This window comes from Gopherus evgoodei, unplaced genomic scaffold, assembly GCF_007399415.2.
Source record: "Gopherus evgoodei ecotype Sinaloan lineage unplaced genomic scaffold, rGopEvg1_v1.p scaffold_32_arrow_ctg1, whole genome shotgun sequence".
NCBI classification, from domain to species: Eukaryota; Metazoa; Chordata; order Testudines; family Testudinidae; genus Gopherus; species Gopherus evgoodei.
The window spans coordinates 3,944,341-3,956,702 of NW_022059994.1; the positions used below are offsets into that span (position 1 = coordinate 3,944,341).

The 12,362-nt window shown below is 46.1% G+C and overlaps 2 protein-coding genes across 3 annotated transcripts in view; one reads left to right on the forward strand and one right to left on the reverse strand.

The window, feature by feature from the left end:
- LOC115640774 (putative zinc finger protein 66) overlaps window positions 1-12,362 on the forward strand; it is a 687,485-nt gene that overhangs the window by 452,043 nt on the left and 223,080 nt on the right. The gene's annotated exons all lie outside the window — the stretch shown is intronic.
- LOC115640675 (zinc finger protein 850-like) overlaps window positions 1-12,362 on the reverse strand; it is a 542,158-nt gene that overhangs the window by 410,204 nt on the left and 119,592 nt on the right. The gene's annotated exons all lie outside the window — the stretch shown is intronic.

Genomic DNA, 12,362 nt, shown 5'->3' on the forward strand with positions numbered 1-12,362 from the left:
TTCACTGGTTTAAATATAAAGCCCATGTTTTTCATTTTTCCAGACATAAAAGTTGTATGGCTTTAACTATACCAGAATAGTAATAGGACAGGGAGCACCATTAGGCAAGCGTGGATGGAATTATACCAGTATAAATTGCTTATAGAGTAGAACCTCAGCATTACAAACACCTTGGGGACAGAGGTTGTTTGTAACTCTGAAATGTTTGTAACTTTGAACAAAACGTTATGGTGGTTCTTCCAAAAGTTTACAACTGAACATTGACTTAATACAGCTTTGAAACTTTACTCTGCAGAAGAAAAATGCTGGCTTTAGTCATCTTAATTTAAATGAAACAAGCACAGAAAGAGTTTCCTTACCTTGTCAATTTTTTTTTAAAATTCTCCCTTTATTTTTTTAGTAGTTTACATTTAACATAGCACTGTCCTTTTTCTATTTTGGTCTCTGCTGCTCCCTGATTGCGTACATCTGGTTCCAAATGAGGTGTGTGGTTGACCAGTCAGTTCATAACTCTGGTGTTCATAACGCTGAGGTTTTACTGTATGACTATTTCATAGTTCAGCATGGAAGGGGCAATAAGCTATCCCCGCACAATGGTACAGCTGCTTTCACCCTAGGGGGTGTACTGGAATAACACTATCAGTAAAAAACAAAAATTTCGAAAATAAGATCACCCTCCTAACTGACAGTAATACTGATACAAAATGTGTGTGTAGCGCAGGACTGTGAGGCACACTTGTCGATCAGTGAAAAAGGTTAGACAATATTAGGCAATACAGTCTAACTGTAAAGAGAGTTAAGCAATGGGACAGATTCCTTAGAGGGGTTGTGGAATCCCCATCACTGGAGATGTTTAAGAACAGGCTGGACAAACACCTGTCAGGGATGGTGTACGCCTATTTGGTCCTGCCTCTGAGCAGGGGGCTGAACTTGATGACTTCTGGAGGCCCCTTCCACCCCAGAGTCCTATGATTTTATGAAATACTGGTGCAGATGGGCAGAATGGAATAATTCAAGGAGCTATTTAGCCAAGACCCCATGGTTCAGACCCGATCTAGGAGAGAAAGCACCAGGATACCTTTAATGACAAAGTGGGACCGGTGAGTTGGTTATCTCTAAAGTGCAAGTCAGCACCTGATGCAGCACAGCATTGTGCTGGGGCATTGGGAGGGGACTGCAAGGGGCACGCAGCCCCAACTGAGCCCCCAACCCTGATCACTGCAGCACAGCACCCCCTAGCATCACACTGGGGCAGTGGGGTAAGCTCTGATGGGAAAGAACCCCCCATCCCATTCCTTGTAGCAACTGCAGCCTTCTTGATGTCGCCTTTTGAAATTCTGCCCAGACCCGCTTAGCTTACAAGAGCTATTCCAGGCCAGATCTTGGTTCTGAGAACATGGGGTTGGGTCATGATCATTATTAGCACATTTGGCCATGTTTATTCCTCGTGGGAGGTATTTGAAATTGCCCTCAAGCCCCTGAGTTGCTTCTCACAGTCACTTGCCACTAGGGGTTTTGTTCTTTCTAGTTGCCCCCTGCCTCCCCTATTGGTCACAAGTTGATCACTGTTGACCTGAGCTGGGTGAGTCACAGCAGGACACTGAGTGTGTTACAGCAAAAGGTTTAGCCTAGGTATCTGGTGTGGCAGGGGAGGGGCAGCAGAGGGAACCAGCAAAGCTGTGGAGAAGGGGGCAGTGAGAAGCCCAGGGCTGGGATTAGTGAGGGCCTGTGCGTCAGGACTGAGGGGGATCAGCAGAGGGAGCTGAGAACTCAGCTAGCAGGGAGCTGCTGCCGGTCAGGAGCTGTGGGGTGTAGATGGTGCTGAGAACTAGGCTAGTAGGGTCTGCAGGTCAGGATTGAGGGACATCAGCGGAGTAGGGGGAGCTGAGGGCTGGAATAGCTAGGGGTTAATAGTGAGCAGATCTCTGCTGAATTTTTTCTTGGAGCTGATTTCATTTATCCCCATCCTGTTTGTTCTCCTGTTGATGCAAACAAGCCACAAACAATGGAGGACCGGCATTGAGCCCCCATGACTCATTTGCAGTGTCTCACTGACTGAGCACACCTGCTGCAAAGTCTGGCTGCTGGAGATGGTGCTGGGGCTACACACCTATATAACCTTTAGCCCAGAGTTTAAAACCACTCCTCCATGATGTGGGAGACCCAGGATCAATTCCCCCCTCTGCCACAGTGGGAGAAAGAATTTGCACCTATCCCTCAGGGAAGGGTGCTAACTCTTGGGATAGTCTGGTGTCTCCTCTTGAAGCTGTTCCACTAGGTAGAAACACTCAAACCGTTCTTAAGCAAGGGAGAAAAATGATCCTGTAGCCTGGTAGTTTGAGCACTCACAATGGAGATGGGAGACCCAGGATCCGATTCCTTCCACGCCCCTTGTACTAATCAGTATTTAAATATTTACACACAGCATTTTCTCATTTATGAGGACTGGCTGCCCTCATGTGTCCGTTTCGGAGTACTACATGCCCACGAAAAGGAAAGTCATGATACGATGAGTTAAAGGGTTACTGGGATTTACTTGTGTTAATTCAAACCGCCTTGGCAGGATCTTGCAATCACTTTGCTTTACGTTGAAATGACCCCAGGAGGCACAAACTAGTGGGGAATGACCTCCAGGGTGGCCATGTTTGCTGCGAAGGGATCTTACTTTACCAATTTCCACTCTATAGGATGGAAATTAATGGCAGGAGTGTGGGAACGGGAGGTGGGTGTTAGGGTTATAGTTCCGGCTTTATAGCCTTGAGCAAATCTATTATCCTCTGTCTCTTAATCCGTGCAGTTGACTTAACAGCACTTGCTTTTGTAACCTTTGATCAGCGTTTATAAACTTGAGATCCTCAACTGAAGGGCTTCAGAATAGGCAAGATATCAATGAGACATTATCACCCTATTAGAGTAGGAGGTGTGTGAGGGGGTGATATGCGCATCATGCGGCTGAAACAAACTTTTAGCATCACAACGACACGCGACACTCCAGCAGCACGTTAAGCGGTAGCATTGCGAACGGTCCCGTAGGGGATTCTATAAAGGCACATCAGTACTACTGGAATCACAGATTGGGGAAACCCCCTACAGGAACGCACCACTATATGTCAGATCAAATCTGCAATCAGCAGAGCACCCAGTTGATTGCTAATTTACGCACGGCACATGAAACGTGTAAAGGGATTAAGGGCACTTCCAGCACCATTGTAGGAATATTTACTACAGAATTGTGCGTCTACACACTTGCTCATTCTGTGAAATATTTACTCAAAGTACAAACTAACCCCTCTAACCTCCACATCAGATTGAGGAGAAGGCGAGACAGAGAAAGGCGATGGGTGAGAGAAGAGTAAGCAGACTTCACTCTGATCGCTGTGGCAGTTCTAGAAAATTGACCAATCCCCCACTCTCCCTACAAAGAAAAACTGCTTAATTTTCACTGTCCTTGCATTTAAAAAGCAAAACTTCGAAAGTCATTTAACAAAAAAAATACGTATGACACGGGACATTGCCGCACATTAAAAATGAAAATTACTCCCCTTAAGTTTTACATAACGGAACCTATTAGCTTCTTAACAAGGACAAAATTTGTTTAAACCGATCTGAAGCCGTTTCGTGCTCAGGTGCTGCGGTCACGTAAATCCGCATTAACCGCCTTCAGGGTCTTGCCCCGCGCAGGCATCGCACGAGGTGAACATCGCTGGAGGCGACAGTGACTCTCTTCGCATGCAGAGCACATAACTTCCAGTCCTCGCACAACTGCACCAGATAAGCTTCCGTGGCTTCCTGCAGGGCTAGATAGGTAGGAAGCTGGACACGCAGGCGGCTCCCCCCAGAGCTCTGAATGACCATCTTACTCAGGCGCTGAAAAGAGCGTTTAGGAAGCAACATCTCGGTAGATTTCGGAAACCCTCGGCTCTGCCATAGCACGTCTGTATGAAAGGGATCACGGTCCGGTTTCATCATCTTCTCTGGTACATAAGGAGAGGCGCTTGTTCGACCCTTTTTCCCGAATTGCTTACGCCACTGAGCTTTTCGTAGGGATAACTTCACTACTTGCTTTGCTCTAGTCATAGAGAAAGTACGCAAAAAAGACCCACAGCACCGTTTCTTCAGTCACCTTCCTTCACCGTATGGTAAAGGAAAGTAAAATTAACAGACTACTTACGGCTTCTCAGGGGATCCTTATATAGGCACGAGTGAGCGCTGATTGGCTCACAAGAAAAGGCAGGCACTGATAGGACGACAAGGAGTCCAAGACTCTGGTTGGAGGAAAAACAAGCCTTTTTTTTAAAGCGTCATCTGCAAATGCAGCCAGGGCAGGAAACAGGCAAGGGAGCTTGCTCGTGTTCCAGCCCTGATGACCCTTTTCCTCTCCCCTCAAAAGAAACTATTAGAAAAAATGAACACATCTCATTCTGATCTGAGAATCGGTGACAGGAATATTGTAAATCTTTTGTGTGTGTGTGTCCCATTATGTTAGAGAAAAAAATAAGCGTTAAAGGGAAAATATACCGTAGAAACAGGCTCCAAGTCTACTGAAACAGAATTATTATAAATTGGCCAGAAATTAGACTTAAATAACGTGCAAGGACAGATTTTGCATCAGTTTCTCCTTTCTTTTCTCCACTCCCTACACTTTTCCTCCTCTTTCGAGTGCAATACTAACTGTAACTGGAGCCTCAAAAGCTAGATCCTTCTCCCATGCGAGTCAAGGGTGAAGCTCTAATTAACTTGTGTGGAACAGGATCCAGGCGTAACACTACTCCAGGAAGAAGGAAAACAAACTCCACTTCGCTACTGCAGAATCCTATTTTCAAATACCTGACCTGCCTTTAAAAAAATGTTCTGAAGTATTTACAATCTGAGGAAGCTGGGCCAGAAGGGGAATTATGTCCCTTTGATTCCTGGAGCCATTATAGCCATCTGTCAAATGCCATAGATAAACCTCTTCTCTCACTCAATTTAGCACTAATTATTTCCTTCAAACTAGTTTAGAAGGGATGCGTAAGGGTCGAGTTCATGGGGTTGTTATTAAACTGTAACGGATAAGACACAATACACAGGAAAATCAGCTTCTGAAGTAAGCATGGACGCTCAGACTGCTCTTCCGCCAATAGAAACAACCAACAACCCCAGTCTGAAACAGACCCTTCCAATCCAATCCTAATCCCGTAGAAAAATAATGTGAAGACCTCTGCCCTGATTGGTCAAGAATGAGAGCCAATAGGAAGCGAGATTATTTTTTGTCCAATAGGAAGAAAGGAGTGTTATTCCTTCTGGATTTGCAAGTGTTTGGGTGTGTTTCTGAGGTTTCTTTAAACAGCGAGTTAGATGACAACAAAACCCGAGAAAGGGACTATTTGCTTTGCTCTTTTATTCTGCCGCACATCTCCAGCCTGTCCCAGTGTAATCCAGAGGCGGCAGCTGCGGGAATGTGGGTTAAATTTAGCCATAAACCCGAATTCTCTCCTGAGCGAGGAGCCAAATGGGCGACCACAGCCCAGTTTTGTGATCTATCCCAGACAGCAACTCATGAATACCTCGGACAACGCCAGTGGGGGAACCAGCTCCGTGTCCTGGAGCGGGGAGGGCGAAATGATGGTGCAAATCGGGGCTGGTGCTTTTTTGCGGGCAACTTGAGTGGGGCGGAAGAAACACAGGCGGGGGAGAGGCGCTGGGGCGGGAATAAAGCAGGGGATTGATTCGGTTGCGTCGGGCTCTGCTCTCTATCTGGCCTCCAGCGGCGGCCGCTGGGCTCAGTGTCAGGGCGGCGGCCCCACGTGCGGGTCTCGGTGCTAGCAGCTGAGATTGATTCGCAGGGACATGCCCGGTTCGCTCCGTCTCCCCGCGGCTTTTGCGGCTTCCCGCGCGGCTCGGGAGACTCCCCGGCGCAAGAGAAGGAGGAAACCGACTCTTAGCCAGGTCATTCTCCGGGCTGCTGATGTCCCCGCCGCCGGCAGAGGCGCCTCTCTCGCCGCCATTAAGAAGACGCTGGAGGGCGAGGGATACGACGTGCGGAAGAACAAGGGCCGCATCAAGGCCGTGCTCCGTTCTCTCCTGAGCCAAGGGGCTCTGCGTCGGGTCAGCGGCAGCGGCGCCTCGGGCTCTTTCAGGCTCCAGCGGGGAGGCGGCGCAGTGAAAGCGGAAAAGTGGGAAACAGCCGGGGCCAAGAGGCCCCAGAGCTCGGCGAAGACAGGAACAGCTGCTCCAGGGCCAAATGTCCCCGGCGGGGAAATCAAAGCGGCTGCTGCACGGCCCAAGAGGGTCAGCAGAAGCCCGGGCAAAATCAGGGGGACGGTGGCAACGCGCAGGAAGCAAATTTTAGAAGATATTATTAAGGGTGCCTTCCTTCTGGAGTGAGGGCCCAGGCCAGGAGCGAGAAACAGAACCCCAACGGTTCTTTTCAGAACCATCCCCCAGGGTTCATCAAAAGAGCGAATTCTGTGTGCAAACGCTTGGGTACTGTGTGTCCTAAGGAAGGGTTGAAGTGACAACTCCCAGTAATCAGGGAAACTTGCGTTGCAAAGAAAGCCCTATTCTTTCACGTACTAGCAGCGATGAGCAATGTAGTTTATAATACGCAGTTTGGGAAAGCCGATAGCGCGATAAAGCCCGGGGACTTTCAAGATTACCCTAATCCTGGTGTTAAAACAGGTTTTTCGTGCTGGTAAACAGTGCAATGCTTTCTGAAACACGAGTTCCTGCAGCCCCTACTTGCCTTCCTTCTCATTCACCGCTGGGTTCTAATCTCACACACAGGATTTTGGCTCCACACACATGCAATGAAATCAAACGAAACGGGACTTCTGTGCTAAAGCTCATCTGGAGACCGTTATGGGGTAGCTCTTAAAAGAGCCTCCCGACGCTTTCCTTAGGGTGACTCTATACTTGTCTGACTTTGAGGACTTTCCCTAGATGCTTCCCACTGAATAAGGGCTGCAGAAGTGGCTCCTGATTTTACAAGGTCCTTTAGCTGCTTTCTGGCGTTGTTTCTTTGCTGCTTTGTTCTGCTGCTTCTCGAGCGCTTTGGCCTTCAAAGGTCCTTTTCTGGGCCACATGCTTCCCTTCCCCACCCTGCTTTAGTATGATAAGGACTCTGATTTTAACAGGAATGGAGGAGGGACATTGTGTAAAATAATCCACTTACCCCTCCTCCTTCCCCCCAGTAGTCTACAGCAGTGGTGTTCAACCAGGGGTATACAGAGGTCTTCCAGGGGTACCTTGACTCATCTAGATATTTGCCTAGTTTTATAACCGGCTGCATAAAAAGCACCAGCGAAGTCAGAACTAAAATTTCACAGACATTCACTTGTTTATACTGCTCTATAGACTATACATGGAAATGCAGGTACAATATTTATATTCCCATTGGTTTATTTTATAATTATATAGTAAAAAGGAGAAAGAACTTTTTCTGTACCAGTAGTTGTAACACTTTTGTATTTTCATGTCTGGTTTTGTAAGCAAGCAGTTTTTAAGTGAGGTTGAACTTGGGGGTACACAAGGTAAATTAGACTCCTGAAAAGGGGACAATAGTCTGGAAAGGTTGAGAGCCACTGGTTGGTAGTATGGATACCTCATAAATGGATAAAAGGTTAAATTAAAGGATTATTTTAACAAATATTGAGTTGTATTGCAGTATCAAACAAGCCTCATTCAGGAATGAAGTCCCAATGTGCTAGGTGCTGTACGAATACACCTTCCTTACTTCTAGGAGTTCACTATCTAAGCAATAGCTGCTTCTTAATAATGGGAGCAGTGCACTTCTCCATGATTTCTGTTTTTTTTTCCGAATATTCTGCTGTGTTTGATTGGTTTCCCAAGAAGCCAATGAAAAGCCGAATGTTGGAATCCATAATTTGCATATTGTCGTGGCAAAGGGGGATTGTTCCGTGTTGGTTTGAACGAGATTGGGGGCTGAGCTAGCCAAGGGATGCGGGGGAGGCGGTGGAGGGGCAGGCTATTTAGGTTTTCACTCAGGTCCGACTATAGGCAATATAAGGAGGAAACATGACTCTTCACAAACACATAAAGAAAAGGAGTTTGGTAAGGGTGGGAAGTTGTTGGGGGTGCCCAAGAAGGTGTTGAAGCTGCTTGGTGCTGATTCAAAGTGAAAATATGATGACCAAAAGTAGAATTAGGAAGATTATTTATTAGCATGAGGTTTTGAAGTAGAATCATCTAAACACTAGTGTTTAATTTAGAGTTATGAGCTTCAGGAATTTTTCTGTGATTAATCTATTTGAGTGCATCGTTGTAGAAGTATTGTGCTTTGTTGTGTACAACAAACTTTTAATATTTGCTCTGATGAGATTCAGCTATTTCTGTCCTCATTACTGCCTGGAGACTTGGCGAAGCATGCTATCTGAGGGTACCAAGGTTACTAAATATACCAACTTTACTTAAAGTTTCTTATTTAGCTAGATTAGAGATTACTTTTAAGAGATCACAACTCAAAGGCTTCCTTAAGAGCTACTTATCTAGCTTCAAAAGAATTGCTATGCAGACTTGCACAGAAAGACACTTATAATACTTAGTGGCTTTAAAAGCAGGAACAACTTGAATTACATTTTTGTAAAATAAGTGCTATTCACTTACATTCTGTATTTTCTTGTGAAGGTTTTGAGGTGAGGCTATGCAGCTCTGTTTGTTTATCCTCTCAGAAGTGAGGATAGAAGAAGGTGACTGAAATTTTCTCTGGCTTTTCACAAGCAGTCAACTTTGCTATAACTTGTATTAAGCAGTCTTTTTTCTACTACTGTCTTGTTCAAGAACAAGTCAGATGGTGATGTGGGTGTAGTCACTGCAGGACACTCTGCTCTTTCAGGCTCGTGGCTGACTATAAATGATAAACTCAGCAGGCATGTCTCTGCTCCTCAGATGAGAACAATTTGTTGTAAACCTTGAATTAAAAGAAAAAAAGCCTTCCAGTGCTTGCATTTGAGAAATCCTTGAAATAGCATCAGTGAGAGGTATACCTGCAGCACAAAGAAATTCATTTAATTTTGTGTCGGTTCAACTCACTTTAACAAAAACTCAAGAAATACACCCAATCTTTCTGGACCAAAGATGGGAATCAAAATCTGCTATTTCCACTGGACAAGATGGATCCTATTATTTCCCCTATCACAATAGAAGGGGGGATACCAGCCCAGCAGGGTATGAAAGGGCTCTGCTCTGCTTCTTTGTGCTTATGTGAGGATGAAGGATTGCTGCTCTCAGTAGCTGTGCCTTACGCCCAAAAAGGGGGAAGCAGGAGCAACCCTTGCACCTCTAATGGGAGGTGTCTGTGCTTTGTGCTCATGTGTGCAGAAGATGGAGCTGGCTGAGATCTTAGATCAGGCTAGCAAGAGGGGAGAGGTCCCTAAAGCACCACCTGTGAATCCCTATCAGCAAAGGAGATGATCTTAGGAAGCTGGGGTGCTGGAGGGTTATGGGTCTGAGCAGCTTTGCTACAGAGTGCAGTACGCCCTCCCCCTTGCACTGGCACAGTTACTCCTGTACTGGGTTCTACCATCTGAACCTTTCTTTATATAAGACTGAATGATGCTTTGCCTCCCCTCCCAAATAAATAGCCACAAAACAGTCAAAAATTCTATGCCAACACAAAGTTTAGTAGGTAATAAATTGGTAGGGAAATGCCTTCATCTGCTTCCATTTAGCGAAGTGTACATTTAAGAGTAGAATGAAAAAGGGAAGCTTAGTTCTACAAAGAGGGAAAATATAGCAAGAGAAAGGATGGTTCTGTAGTCAAGGGAGTGCATCTAGGTTCAGGGCTTAGCCCTGCTCCAGATTCCCCTCTATGTATATTAGAGAAATCACTAGATTGCTCGGAGGGATGGGATGCACCGATGTTCAGGGCATTAGTCTAGGGAGACCTGGGGTCAGTTCTCTGCTCTGTCCTGTGTCTGACCTTGGGCAAGTGGTGACCCGAGGCTTGTCCAGGTGATGAAATGGACTGACAGGACCACAGAGGTATAATTGTTTTGGGACTCAAAATAAAATCACTTTTATTCAGGAATAAAGCATCCACATGGGTATAGTTCTGCCAGTCAATGTCCCTGTGTTGCCAAGTATAGCTCTGCCTCAGTTCCACATCTGTAAAATGTAGTATTGGGAGGGCGGGCACATAAAGACCACAGATAGAAGTTAAAGGGCAGGTCCCCAACTGGTGTAAATCAGTGTAGCTCCGTTGCAATGAGATTCATAGATTCATAGACTCTAGGACTGGAAGGGACCTTGAGAGGTCATCGAGTCCAGTCCCCTGCCCTCATGGCAGGACCAAATACTGTCTAGACCATCCCTGATAGACATTTATCTAACCTACTCTTAAATATCTCCAGAAATGGAGATTCCACAACCTCCCTAGACAATTTATTCCAGTGTTTAACTACCCTGACAGTTAGGAACTTTTTCCTAATGTCCAACGTAAATCTCCCTTGCTGCAGTTTAAGCCCATTGCTTTTTGTTCTATCATTAGAGGCTAAGGTGAACAAGTTTTTTCCCTCCTCCTTATGACACCCTTTTAGATACCTGAAAACTGCTATCATGTCCCCTCAGTCTTCTCTTTTCCAAACTAAATAAACCCAATTCTTTCAGCCTTCCTTCATAGGTCATGTTCTCAAGACCTTGAGATACTGGGAGTCCAGATAAGTATCTAAGAAAGATAGATAGAAGATGGTGCCCCGCCTAACAAATGGCCTTTTCCCCACTCTTTATCTTGTTGATTGCAAACTCTTCAAGACATAGACCAGGGGTTTTCAAACTGGGGGTTGGGACCCCTCAGCGGGTTGTGAGGTTATTACATGGGGTGGGGTCACAAACTGTCAGCCTTCATCCCAAACCCCACTTTGCCTCCAGCATTTATAGTAGTGTTAAATATATTTAAGTGTTTTTAATTTATAAGGGGGTGTCGCACTCGGAGGTTTGCTGTGTGAAAGGGATCATCAGTACAAAAGTTTGAGAACCACTGGCATAGACTGGTTTCAGAATAGCAGCCGTGTTAGTCTGTATTTGCAAAAAGAACAGGAGTACGTGTGGCACCTTAGAGACTAACAAATTTATTTCAGCATAAGCTTTCGTGGGCTACAGCCCACTTCATCGGATGCATAGAATGGAACACACAGACAGAAGATATTTATACATACAGAGAACATGAAAAGGTGGAAGTAGCCATACCAACTGTAAAAGGCCAATCAATTGAAATGAGCTATCATCAGCAGGAGAAAAAAAACCTTTGAAGTGATAATTAAGATGACCCATAGAAGGTGTGAGGAGAACTTAACATAGGGAAATAGATTCAATTAGTGTAATGACCCAACCATTCCCAGTCTCTGTTTAAACCTAAGTTAATTGTATCTATTTTGCATATCAATTCGAGTTCAGCAGGCTCTCTTTGGAGTCTGTTTTTGATGTTTTTTTGTTGCAAAATTGCCACCTTCAAGTCTGTCACTGAGGCCTTGGCTACACTCACACTTTACAGCGCTGCAACTGGGGTGTGAAAAAACACCCCCCTGAGCGCTGCAAGATACAGCACTGTAAAGCGTCAGTGTAATCAGGGCAGCAGCGCTGGGAGCGCGGCTCCCAGCGCTGCACGCTACACCCGTAAGGGATGTGGTTTACATGCAGCGCTGGGAGAGCTCTCTCCCAGCGCTGCCGCTCTGACTACACTCACACTTCAAAGCACTGCCGCGGCAATGCTCCTGCAGCGCTGCCGCGGCAGCGCTCCCGCAGCGCTGCTGGGGCAGCGCTTTGAAATTCCAAATGTAGCCATACCCAGAGTGGTTAGAGAGGTTGAAGTGTTCTCCCACTGGTTTTTGAATGTTATGATTCCTGATGTCAGATTTGTGTCCATTTATTCTTTTGCGTAGAGACTGTCCGGTTTGGCCAATGTACATAGCAGAGGGGCATTGCTGGCACATGATGGCGTATATTACATTGGTAGATGTGCAGGTGAATGAGCCCTCATAGTGTGGCTGATGTGGTTAGGTCCTATGTTGGTGTCCCCTGAATAGATATATGGACAGAGTTGGCATCGGGCTTTGTTGCAAGGATAGGTTCCTGGGTTAGTGTTTATGTTGTATGGTGTGTGGTTGCTGGTGAGTATTTGCGTCAGATTGGGGGGCTGTGTGTAAGCGAGGATTGGCCTGTCTCCCAAGATCTGTGAGAGTGAGGGATCATCTAGTGTAGACTGTTTCATACTCTGTGCCATAGGCGCCAACTTTCCCTGGTGCTGGTGGGTACTTGCGCCCCCCTGGCCCTACCCTGACTCCACCCTTTCTCCGCCCCTGTCCCGCCCCCATTTCAACCCCTTCCCTAAAGTCTCTGCCCCATTGGACCCCTTCCCCAAATCCCGG